The sequence below is a fragment of the Argiope bruennichi genome, chromosome 10 (assembly GCF_947563725.1).
Source record: "Argiope bruennichi chromosome 10, qqArgBrue1.1, whole genome shotgun sequence".
Lineage (NCBI taxonomy): Eukaryota > Metazoa > Arthropoda > Arachnida > Araneae > Araneidae > Argiope > Argiope bruennichi.
Window position 1 is genome coordinate 85,763,906 of NC_079160.1, and position 14,390 is coordinate 85,778,295.

The 14,390-nt window shown below is 26.3% G+C and overlaps 1 protein-coding gene across 2 annotated transcripts in view; it reads right to left on the reverse strand.

The window, feature by feature from the left end:
- Window positions 1-4,760, reverse strand: part of LOC129987872 (zinc finger protein 271-like) — an 89,096-nt gene extending 84,336 nt beyond the window's left edge. For both annotated transcript variants that reach the window (XM_056095846.1, XM_056095845.1), the window contains exon 1: window positions 4,666-4,760. The gene's annotated coding sequence lies outside the window, so the exon portion shown is untranslated. The remainder of the gene's footprint in view (window positions 1-4,665) is intronic.
- Between the last annotated feature and the right edge of the window lie 9,630 nt (window positions 4,761-14,390).

Here is a 14,390-nt window from a genome sequence, read left to right on the forward strand (position 1 = left end):
GATGTTGTACTTCCTGTCAATTTACCATCTTTGAATGTATTGACATTGGAATAACATTACAAGTAAGTTTAAATACAGTGATGTGATGAAATGTTTACAAATAGTTATGAAATATATGTAAGGCTTCTGAAAGGAAAAAAAAAAAAAAAAAAAAAAAAAAACATTATCTTTCTTAAATATGACACTCTGAGCTGTAACTTTAAGGCAATTAACAAATAAAACAAAATTTATATAAAAAAAAAGTGCTTGGCTTCATTCATTCTCTTTAACGTGTTACTTTTCAAGTTCAAGAGTGATGACAAATTCAAATGATCTTTACTGCATTAAATTATTACTAGTTATTGATTAATTACACAAGAATCTGTATTATTTATATAAAAATGCAACTTTCACAGAAGAAGCAGTCTATTTTTAAGTAATATGATGAAGAATTTAAGGGGACGGAGACGAAATAAGAAGTGAAAAAAGGAAGAAAAAAAGCTAGTCAATTACATGTCTTATTTTTACATACCTTTTCTATACAAATTATTAAAAATAAAATTGAAAAATATTTCCTTTATGATTTTTGTTTCATTTCTTAATCAGACAAATAAAATTCTGTAAAAAAATAAACATAAATTTCATAGAAAAAAATTTTTTTTTTATAATCGGATACAAATTAACAGCATGGACAATATACATTTTATAATTTAAAAGTGCACTTTTTCTGTAAATGTATATTTGTCATTTAAACATCTGCCACATACTTATTTATCACATTAAGAATTAAAACACTTAGAAAATAAGGTGACTGCTCAGGTATAATCATTATTATTTAATCATGGATTATTTTTTTCCCCTTTGTATATCATCACAAAAAAGGAAAAAAATGAGTAAAGATGAATCAATTAGAGAACTGGTTTTATTCGCATGAAAATTTAATTTTTCTTGAATATAGTATGTAACTGGTGGAGGATATAAGAAGATCAAAGCATCTTTTGTATTATCAAATATCGAAAATCAAAATCAATTAAAAACATGGTATAATCTTTAAAATTGACTAGTAAATGGTTACCTTAGAAACAAATAGTTTTATTCTTAGTTAAAGTGTTTTCGTTCTAATTAAACTTTAAATTTAACATGGTAAGATCTAATTACTGGTGTTTCTCTTTTGAATGAATACATGAATGTATACTTAAATAACTTTTTTGAGAAAAATTTTTACTGCATATATCACAAGAAAAAGACTTTTCTTTATTATGTGTTCATAAATCTCACATTTGAAAGAAAAAATTTTATTGCATATTGCACAAGAGTAAGGGTTTTCATGAATTCGATAATACTTGTTTAGATGATATCGGTTTTACAGCATATATCACAAGTAAAAAATTATTACTTGTACGAATTAAATGATGCAAACTTAAATAATATTTTCAAATAAATTTCTTATACTACATATATCACAAGAGAAGGGTTTGTCAGTTGCAGGTTTTCATTTGTTATTTAAATAAGATTTTAAAGAAAAGCTTTTACTGCATATATCACAGGAAAAGGGTTTTTGTTTTGTAGGAGTAACGCAGTGTCTATTTAATTCTCGACAACATATTTTGCAAGAATAAGGCTTTTCATTGATACGAGTTCGATGATGTTCCTTTAAACCAAATTTAGTGGAAAATTTTTTACTGCATATATCACATAAATAGGGTTTCTCATTCATATGAGTAAGAAAATGTCTATTTAAATGTTGTTTATAAGTAAATCCTTTATAGCATATCTCACAAGAATAAGGTTTTTCACTAGTATGATTTCAATAATGCACTAGCATATGAGATTTTTGAATAAAAATTTTGCTGCATATTTCACAAAGAAACAGTTTTTCATCTGAATGAGCACAAAAATTGACTTTTAATTCAGGTTTTCGGGAATATCTTTTATCGCACAGATCACAAGACTAGAGTTCCTCATTTGTATGGATTTCACAATGGCATTTAAACTGATTTAATTTCAAAAATGTTTGACCCCAAACATTACATGTGAATTTTTGCATTCCTGCAAAGCTCAAGTTGGGAATTTATTTCATTATCAGAGATTTAAGAAAATGATCACAAGGTAAACACATTTCACCCAGCTTGACAGAAGGTTCCATCCTAAAAATCAAGATTTTCTTTCTATCATAAATTCAGCTGTAGATTGATTGTTGATAGTTTAACTCCCTAAATGTTTTTATTTGCTCACAAATCATGAAATGGTGTGGTATTATTCCGAAGAAAATTTTGTGTCTCTTTTGAATCTTATCATTCTCAGAAGATATACACTCGCACTACTTTTCCTCTCTACCTATTTTTATCACTCTACAGATTAAATTTTTGAATAGGAAAGATTTTTCACTTAAGATTTATCACAGAAAAGTTCTGTAAACAAGTGAATCAATACAGCAATAAATTCATTATAGGAAAAGTATCGATGAAAATGGTCCAGAATTAAAAACAAAACCAAAATGAGAATTATTTTTCTTTCATTTTCTGATGTACAAGATGATCCAAAAGTTAAATTAAGAAAATAATACTTGGCAATAAAGTTTAATATACCATTCTCCAATTGGAAGCTACTACTTTTTGACATACAAGACAATTAAAAAGTTAAGAAATTAATAATTCCCAATAAAATTTAATAATCATTCTCCACTTGGGAACTATGTAGAAAGTCAATAAAAACTTGTATTATGTAATGACTTTGATGATATGACATAACATAAATAACAAAAATATTGTTTAATGGCTTGAAATTAGCTTATCAGAACTTTTATGAAAAGTTAATATCAGTACATAATAGTGTCAAATGATTTTTACTGACATTAAAAAATTTCTTTGAAATTGTTCTTTTTTTTTTTTTTTTCATTATCAGTATTGTTACAGGCATTTCAGGATTCTGCATTTTGGGTGTTTTTCCCACAAAATTATATCTAACAAATTTCCAGATAAAAAAAATTATTAAAATATTTAAACAATATTAATATTATATAAATGTAAACAATTTTCTGATTTAAAGAAAGGCTGGCATGGAGATTTGCTAGCAACAGATCTTATTCTTCCTGCTTTAATGGAAGAAGTTCAACTAGTACCTATTAATTTTTTTTCACAAAATTATAATTAGTAGCAGACATATTTTGAAGAGAAAAGCCAAAAGAAAGACATAATGTAAAAGTATTTTGAAATAATATAATTTTAAAAGGGAATTTACTGATATAATATTTTGGGTTCAGCACCTTTCAGAGTTAATATGGGAAACATAACCCCTCACAATTCTTAAAGTGAAGCTTGAGTTCCTAATTTTTATTTTTAATTGAAATTGTTATAATTAGTAAATAAATAAATGTATATAATATATTCATATAAGGAATCATATACATTATAATTTATTTCATACCTATAACACAAATAAAAAATAAATTTTCATACATATACATGTAATATTACATATATACCTACATGTTCTAATGTAAAATTACAATAAGTTTCACTTCTTAAGACAGGCTTCCTTCCAACATAAGCTTTGAAAAACATCTTAAAAATTTTTTTTTGCAATTTTTGATCCATTAAATTCAAAATCCTGTTTTTTTCTCATTAAAAGTCCATCAAATAATTAGGCGTACATTATCTATAACATGAAGCTCAACAAAGATTTGTGTAATGCATTTCCAGAAAAGTAATGGTCTAGATCCATCAAAAATATATCTAATTTTATTAATCTCAGCTTTTATTCTGTTATGTATTTAAAACATTACTAATACAACTTAAGGACAGATAAAATCCTGTAAAGATCTTTCAGCAATGCAAGTTTCACAGTCCTTACATTCCCTTCTACAACTTTTAAGAATAAATTTTATGAGAAACTGAAATAACAAAGCATTTAATTTTGGGCTATCTTCTAAAAGTTGGTTTCAATATCTCATACATAAAAAAATTTGCATTTATAAATAATTTTGAATGCAATAGAATAAAAATTACAATTATTTTTTTTAACTGAATCCAATTTTTTTTAATACAGTCTTATAATTGTTTTTCTTTAGGTTCTGGACATATGAACCATTTAATTGAATTTTAAAAAAATAAAACATTTGAACTACTTTGGTCTGCATCTTGACTAATTTAAATGATCTGTAATTAAAAGTACATAACCTCCACAAATCATATGAAAACTCTGTTATATTATTCAGAAGATACAGAATGAAAAATTATTCTGTGAAAACTAGAGAAAAATTATACAAAAAATTGTAAATCACTAAAAGTAAACACTTTTGACAAGTAAAATATTTATTATCTATACATTATTTACCACCAACAACTCAACAGTATATGATTAATTAACAAGAAACAGTTTACATTGTTAATATTAAAGGAACAACTCTTAATTACAAGAAGAAATAATCCACTTAAGAAAAAAAAAAAAAAAAAAAAAACTCGTTTTATTCAAGATTAAAAATGCAAATAATGGCAAAACTGCCACTAGAACTTCTTCCATTCTACAAATACTTTAATTTTTTTTCTTAGAGAATATTAAATTGAATTAAAAATGTAAATTTTATTCATATGACAATTTCTGGGGCAAATGGAAGAATATGCCACAGGGAAATAAACAAGACTAAAAACAATAACAAACTTAAAAAGAAAAATTGAAATTATTTACTTGAAAGAAAGGAATTCTTGATTGAAATCTAGTTTGGGTTGTTCCTTGAGTTTCGCGCGAATACGTCTACCACAACAAGCTCGCGAATAATAGTTTCGGACTAGCGTCTCAATCGCAACGTAATCCCTATGGGATGGGCGAATCCATCATGAACCATACTTTTCACAGGTAGGTACGTTTACCCGAGAGGGGCAGCAGGGATAAACGTTGGCTTTTAAATGTTGAGTTGTAGCTCAACGATTATTCCGGTTCAGTTGAATCGTTTTTCGTGGATCACGAGGGAATACGTTGTCACTACTTTACCATGTGAATGTGGATATAGTTTTCCTCTCTATTAATGTCTATTTTTAAATCACTATTTCTTATTTTTGAAAATGTTTACAAATTTGTTCTTGTGTTGCATTTCATAAACGGATCATATATAATTTTTAGAAATGTATAAAATTACATTGTGAATGAAGAGGTAATGTGATATTTAAGTTTCATAGTATGTAATATGGAAATAAAGCAAATCATTAACCATTTCATTTTCATACTTGTTTATTTTTTTTTGTCATTATATTACTCTTGTGCTTTGTAGTTTTAAGTAAATGCATGTTAAATTCTTGTAAAGGTAATAAACTAACAGGAATGAAATAACTTATTGTATTTAAATAACACTGTTCCGTCTTAGAGACGCCTTTCCCCTATTCCAGCTGTAGTCATCAGGAAACCGGCGCATGCGCAGTTTCTGTTGAACTTTGATACGCTTCTTTTTTATTACTTTATGATTCAGAATTTTGTAATGCCTAATGAGAGATGTAACGGATGTGTTTCCTGTTGCTGTGTGTGCTCGTGCTTTTGTGATGTTATGTTAATGTGCTTTAGATGTCTTCGTCTGTAGCTGCTTTATGTATAATAAATGGAAAAAAGACAGATCAGGTCCCTTTTATTTGATTACCCACGAACAAACACGTTTTGTGAGTAGAAGACATATAACCAAAACTTAATGATCTAGGTCATCTTTATTTTTAAAAAAATAAGTAAAATAATTTTTACAAAAATTTAGAAAAATAATTTTATAAAGTGCTTACTGTAAAAACAACTTTATCACAAAGTTTATTTCCTACTTGGGGATCATAGTGTAATAATAGACATAGCATGTTGAGTAGGTAAATATTGAAATATTTATTGTATATCAAGTCAAACCTTTATTCAAGAAACAATTTTCTTAAATGGATTCTGATTTTATTAATGTTTGATTGAAATTTATTTTACTATATTATAAATTTTTACTATCACAAGTTATTTTCCTCTTCTCAATAAATAAAACAAATTGTGTTTTATTACTTATTACAGATAAATCTCATTAAATGAGCTGTAAAAATATGAACCTTTTTAAAGCATGAAATAAAACTATTTTCAATTCATGTTTTATTGATAATTTAAGTTCTTTTGTAATTATTGATTTTTTTTAAAACATAGGACTATTTAAATTCAATTTTCTTATGATAAGTATAAAATTATATTCAATTACATAAAAGTATTAAAATGTAACTCCCTGCGAATGTTTCGGAGGATATAAGTTTTTTTTTTTTAATACTGGTTTTCTTTAAATTAGGGTTTGTTTTTCTAGTTATTAAGAAATCAATGTTATATAGAGTTTCATGTTCATACTTGCAGCTTTCTCAGTATATTTCAAAATATAAATATTCTTGAAAGATTAATATAATGGTCTTTTAAAAGATGTCCAGAATATTCACAATATTGCAGCCTGTTACTGACATTCTGAATATAAGAAATGAATAAATCTCTTATTTTTAAAAAATGAAACTACTAAATTTTCCAGTTAATAACTGAAAAAGAAGTGATATTGAACTAATATATTTTACAAATATAGAAAGCCTGAATGTTCAGCATGTCAACATGTTCTATTTCTAGTAGCACCAATATGTTTCCATGTGAAAACTTTTTTAAAGAGGGTTAGTGGAATTTGGCATCATTCTATTTAGTTGTAGATGCCTCGAAATGGGGAAAATTATTTTATGGTCACCCTGTAGTTTAATTACACAAAAGTTTTGAAATATGGCAAAATGAAGTTTTAAAAAAAGTAAAAACTGGAGCAAAATAATTATAGTTAGGAAAGAATTAATTTTACCTGCTAAATCATGCAGCAGTTATTTTTTTCATGTTTAGGAGTATGGAATATAATATCCTGAAAATTCTACAATTAAATAACAAGCTAATATTGAATTTTGAATTAAGCAATAACACTTGGAAAAATAGAAATATAGTCAAATATCAAGTTCTTATTGGTTTAACAGTATAATATAAACAAATTAACATATGAAATAAAAACTAAAGAAAATAAATAATATATAGCACTGTATTAAAAAATTTTTTGACTAAACTTTAATAAGTTAATGTCATAACTAGGCAGTTTTTAGAGTGATGAAAAATATAACGTATCGATTGTTAGCTTTATACAGCTATAAAATGTAAATAAATGTGTTCATGGTAATTTTTTTCAGATTGTTGTTCTGCGACATAAAATCATATTTACAGTGTTTGGGAATAAAGTAATCGTGTTATCTTCCTTTTGTGAATAATTGCAATACTTATTAATTTATTTGGAAAATCTTGGTTGGTTTCATTATAAGAGTCATAAAAAAAAATAGTTATAATATATATAATCCTTATCATGAGAAAGGTTTTATTTGATTTGTCAAAATTTTTCTCGTCTAAATCTTAATGCTTATCTTATTAAAATGATAGTGCAAGTTTACACATTACTAAAGTTTCTACTATTTTAATGACAAAATAAGATTCTCATCTTACTGTTTATCAAATAAAATACAAAGATATCCTTACCAAATATGAAATCATGATAAAAAGAATTAAATAATGATTAGCAAGTTCACTTGAATCATAACAAGGAAAACTAAAAGCTAAATTTAGAAGAGCCTACAGAAGCAAACTGTTTTTTGAGATGTAATCTAAATGACATTGCTCACAAATGGTAAAATTTTTAGTATGTAATAAAGTTAAATATAATAAAAACGCAAGACATATTTATTACGAAAACATTGTGTAATGAAACAAACAGAAAATGGATTAATAAAGGACAAGGGAATACTATGCAATATTGAAACATGACATTGTTTTCATATTTGTTATAGTCTGTTCCATCATTCTGTTATGCATTTCATAGTATATATATTCATATTTGTCACATCAGGTGACCAGTTTATTCATCAGGAACATTGGTTGTATTTGTTTTTAGATAAATTGTTTAGATATAACTTCATATCAATGAGTCTATCAAATAGTTTAGCATTAAAATTGTGATTTTAACTGACTTACTTAAATATTCTTATTTACTCTGTGTATTGTGATCATAAACTTTTCTGATTGAGACTGTTACTTGACATCATGGCGCTGTTGAAAATGTAAATAACCCTTTCATCTATCTTTTAAATTTGAGCTATTGTAACTTCCCTTTTTCTATTTGTTTTATAAATTGCTCAGATATTAAATATAATACTTCTTTACTTGATTTTCAATAATAGGCAAAAACCATGCAATTAATTACATGATGAAAAAATGAAAACGATTTGGATTTCAGGGTAATAATGTAACATTAAATGTAGGGGGGGGGATATTTTTAAAAAAAGCAAATATTTGTACTACAATTCAATTGATATCAATAAAAAAATTTCAAACAATGTAAAATTTATGTTTGTGCAGTGATATTTTCAGAAATTATCATGGAAAAACAGCAAATTTCAGCTTAAAATATTATTTAAAATTTCCAAAAAATCGGTCCAAGGTGCACACATCCACCATTCTACATATGTATCACATTTGATACATGTAGGTCAAATATTTGGCTTGTAGAGCACCAAAACACACACATTCAACTTTATTATTAGTATATAAATATATTTGTTCCACTTTTTTTATAATTAAATGTTTCGTTATTCGTTCGTTGAAGCAAGTTAGGTATGGGGTGGATTAAAAAATGATTCCGTTTTTATCCTTATAATGTATTAAAATAAAATAGTTAAATATAATAATACTAAAAAAATATGCAAGTGATACAATAAATGAGTTTTTTTTTTATTGGTTAGATAATGCAGACAAAGATATTTACATAAATACTACAGACAACAACTCTGTGCACGATGACTTGCAATTCTATTATTTGGTTAAATGTTACAAACTGTATTTTGGTTTATATATTATAATTATGCTAAATAAACTAGTAAATCTGTAGAAGTTCAGCTCTCAAGAATTGAATAAATTTGATGATAGTTAATAGATATTTTATAAAAACTTTTAATTTAATAAATTTAAATAATATTTTATAAACTTTCTATAGCAAACAACTTTTTTTTAATTATCTTTATTGAATATAGAATAAGAAATGAAATACTTTTTTTACTTAATATACAAATGAATCTAAATTTTTAAAGGCAGATTTTTTAAAAATTTCAAATGCAATTTAGTTTTTCCATTGGTATATTGTATCTAATTATTAAACAATATAGCATTGTAGTTTTATTAGAAACAAAGAATTTTTCAAAAGCATACAATATATTTCATCATTTGAAGAACTTATTGTGCTATTTAACTATAAGAGGCAGAAAAAAAAACTTAACACAAATTAAAAAAATATAATAAAAATAGTTATTTCCATTTTTTTTATTAGTATTTATATAAAAATATGTTCTTTTCTATGAGAAGAAATATTATATTTCTATAATTTTATATTATTTATTTTATTGTTTTACAATAAAAAAAAATAATAAACACAAAATAAAGTTGGATGGACACTCTAGAAACAAAGTAAACAGAATGAAAGTAATTTGATTAAAACTTGTTTTTAAATATTTACATAACAGCTCATTTTTCTGAGGCAGTTAAGAAAATAATATATTTGTTTTCATTAGGTTTGCTTCGAAATCATTAAGGAAACCAAAATATGAATGATAAGCATAGATAATATACTCTCAATTAGCATTGGAACCATTGTGCCTGCACATTGTGCATTATATATGTAATTTTCATAATTGTGCTATAGGTATAGGAAAAATATTTATTCACTTAAAATATAGATACACTTAGCTGAACACACTTAGCTGAATGCCTGCTAAAAATGTCTTTGGTAAGTGGTTAGTGATTAAAAAAAAATAACTATAATTTGTTATTTATTTTACTGAATTATATAGGCAATTCTCCTAATTTATAAGACTAACAATGAAAAACATTTATACATGAATATTTGACCGAGTTAGTCCAACAAACATTGATATTGCATAATAGGAGATGCTTTGGATGTAGAATATTTTACTATATAACTTTCAAAAATCAAATAATAAAAACAGCAAATTATTTAGCATGTAACTAAATTGAAATACTAATATGAAAAAAAAAAAAAAATTGTCTATTGAATTGATATATTTGGCTCTAATTTACAATGTAAAATTTTAATGAAAGGAATTAACATTATCAAGAGGGTTTTGCAATGAATAGACACATATTAAATGCACAAAATACATATAAAATGCTAAGCAAAATGCGTAAACTTTATTAAGAATGAGAACAACGCATAATTTAAAAAAAAATATTACAACTGAAAAACATAGATACCATAATTACAATTTCAGGATCAATAAAGTAAAGAAAGCGACAAGAAGGAAAAATTTACCTAAGTATTTTAAACACTAGTATATCTTCTCACAAATCATGTGATGTCGCATTTTATCGTTAAAAAACGTTCCAAGATTCAAATTGCCAATACTACAATTGATTTTGAATAATCAATTTTTGAATACTTAGTACATTCTAAAAGAGACACTATGAATCTATGTATGCAATATTTTACTTGGATTTTTTCTTTTTAAAAAGAATTTATCATTGCATAATTATTTTTAGAAACTATATAACTGCAACTGGCTAATGGAAAATAAATGTAAAACATATGAAGTTCCCAAATAATGTCTTAAATTGTGTTTTTATGATATGGGAACATGATACAGTTTTGGGAATGAAATTTTTATTTCAGAAAAAAATTGGCCAGCTATATTTTTAAATTGGGACTGCAGAAAATGCAAAATATCAGAAAACATTCTCAATTTATTCTGTTTGAGTTTATATTCTGAATTAACAACATTCTAATCACATTATAGAAAATACTTCTACAGAAAGATTATATCAGGAAGCATATTCTATTTAAAGTATATATATTTCAGATGCTTCAATTTGTCAATGCCTTTTGTGACTATCTATGGTTTAAAAAATCCAAATTTTAGTTTATATTACAAAATTGAAATGTTCTCATGTCATATTTTAAATTTAAAAATAGCAGTATACATTTTTTTTTCAGTTCATGGTAACATATTAAGACAAATAGAAATGTGAAATTTAGGAATTATAAAAAAATAGACATACACTGTTCTGGGAATGTAAAGGCAAATATAACCATTGGCAGAATATTTTCTTTTCTCGGACTATAAAGATATTATATCCATACAATCATATAATAGGCACATCTTTTTTACTTACTGCAGAAATAGTACATGTTAGATGTAAATAAAAAATATTTTTCCATATTATTCAGAAATTTTTCTGTAAAGGAATGTTATCGTATTACAATTAAATTTTTTTCAAAATCAGTAAATTACCAGTTTTGAAGATGATGTATTAATGGAAACATTCGTCGGGTCAAAAGTACTTTTAAATGATTTCAAGATTCATTAATATCAGGAAATTCAGAACCCTATAAAAACAGAATTAGTAATAATAATAATAAAAACAGTAGAAAACCAGTAAAAGCCACCTGAAAATGAATTGTCTGAAATATTGCTTTTGGTAAAATAAATGGTATTTGTATTAAATATGCATTGAATAAGATGAAGGTCACTGAAAAATATGTTTTAAGCTAATATGTCAACACCTTGCTTGGAAAACGCATCCTTCCACTCCAGCGGAAAACTATTCAATTGAAGCGGGATAAGCGTTGAGCTACAACTCAACATTTAAAAGACAACGTTTATCCCTGCTGCCCCTCTCGGTCAACGTCCCTACCTGTCGAAAGTATGGTTTGGGATGGATTCGCCCATCCCATAGGGATAGACGTTGCGATTGAGACGCTAGTATACTTCGGACAAACATCAGGCTGAGATTTATTTTTAATGTTTTTCTGTGTTGAGTTGTTTACTTACTACCAGCGACTTGTCTTTTATTTTAAATCTAGATTGAATTTCCAGTTCTGGTGCCGCGAAAAGAAGGCAATCCTTTACTAGGGCTGACGAATATTTTAAGAGCGGTTATTACGTAACCAATATCAAAAAGTCACAAATACAAGTGATCAATACTTTTCAAAGAGGGGTCTGATTCAAAATGAGATGCATAATCCACGATTTTTTGAATAACAAATAATTTTGCTATTGTTCTTTTTAAACATTTGTTCCAAATATCTGTTATTTCAATCATATTATTAATTTACTGTTATTATTTAAATTAAATACAAAATTTATTAATTGTAAATTATACTTAATTTAACCAGTAATCGAAATATCACCAGTAAAATCATATCAAGGATTTGAATCACACCTCTCTTTGAAAAGTATTGATCACTTGTATTTGTGACTTTTTGATATTGGTTAAATAATAACCGCTCGTAAAATATTCGTCATCCCTAGATTCAAATCCTTGATACGATCTTACTGGTGTTATTTCGATTACAGGTTTTGGATCACGTTAGAAAGTAACAATCGATACGATATCACTGAAATTTGCCGAAGCGGTGACTTTACTGGAAAGTAACAATCAATACGATCTGTCCAATGGAAGCTCTCGAAAGAAATCTGTGATTGGATTGAAAAGTGAACGGAGCGGTTATTGGATTTATCGTATCGGATCATTGAATTGCATATCATTGAAATTTATCGGAGCGCTGATTTCACCGCTCCGAGGTGAAGTGCGAGGCTTCACTGGAAAGTGCGAAGTCACCGCTCCACTTTACGGGAGTGACCGATATTCGTATTTGATGATGCACTATTCCATAAAGATCATTTTTAATTGCTCGTGACATGATTGACTTCGATTACAGGTATTCTGTTTACTGCTGGCGCCATTTATTGGTAGAATATAAGACTAAAGTAAACATTTTAAAGAAATTGTATATATTTTTAACTCACCTTTTCCAGAAAATGGTTTACTCTAATAAATAAACAGTTTAAAAAAAAAAAAATTTAAGAAGTAAGCTGAAACAGATAAATTAATTCAATCACACGTTACTTAAATTAGTAAATTAAGTATTAATTACAATTAATGAATTTTTATTCAATATTAAGTAATAATTTTTAATTAAAAAAATGATTGAAATAGCATATATTTGGAACGCATTTTTAAAAATAGCAGTATTATTTGTTATTCAAAATATCGTGGATTATGCATCTCTAGGGATGACGAATATTTTACGAGCTGCTATTACGTAACCAATATCAAAAAGTCACAAATACCAGTGATCAATACTTTTCTTTGAGGGGTGTGATTCAAATCCTTGATACGATCTTACTGGTGATATTTCGATTACAGGATTTGGATCACGATAGAAACTAACAATCGATACGATATCACTGAAATTTACCGGAGCGATGAATTCACTGGAAAGTTACAATCGAAAGGATCTGTCCAATGGAAGCTCTCGAACAAAACAAAAAAGGAGAAATCTATGAATGGATTGAAAAGTGAACGGACAGGTTATTGGAATTATCGTATAGTTGACTTGCATATCACTGAAATTTATCGGAGCGGTGACTTAATTCGAAAGTGTGAAGTTGTCGCTCCACTTCTTGAGAGTAACCTTGACTTTTCGATATTCGCATTTGATGATGCACTATTCCATACAAATCCTTTTTTATTGCTTGTGACTTGATTTTGCATATATTCCGTTTACTGCTGGCGCCATCTATTGGTAGAATATAGAACTAAAGTAAACAATTCAAAGAAATGACAAAAATATTTAATTCAAATTTTTCCGAAAATGGTTTATTCGAATAAAGAAATTAAATAAATAGTTTTGAAAAAAATCAAATTTAAGAAATAAGCGGAAATAGATAAATTAATTCAATCACACGTTACTTAAATTAGTAAATTAAGTATTAATTACAATTATTAAATTTTATATTTAATATTAAGGAATAATTTTTAATTAATAATATGATTGAAATAACAGATATTTCTAACAAATATTTAAAAACAACAATAGCAAAATTATTTGTTATTCAAAAAATCGTGGATTATGCATGTCTATCCTTTACTTATACAATCACTTTAGGAAGCCAATGTCACTGATTAGTCGGGCACTTCGCTCGCTGCAGAAAAATTTATTTTTTTGATTAGTAATATATTTGTCTTCACATAGTAAGATATTATGCATTGCGTCAATATTTTTGTTTTTGCAGATTTTATGTTTATACAGAAAAAAAGAACTGAAACAATTATTAGAAAGATATGTTGACAGACAGATTACATAGATGGTTTAATTCAGCATTTTCCTTCTTTTCAGGAACTGAAAGATTTTTAAATTGATCATATTTATATGAGGGATGATAAAATTAGATTCATTCATGAAGCATTTTTATTTTGCTTGTTTTTGGACAAAAGACATTTAACTGTAGACGAATTATTATTTTTATTGAAAACGGAAGTGGAAGTTCTGTTACATTTGTTGGGTT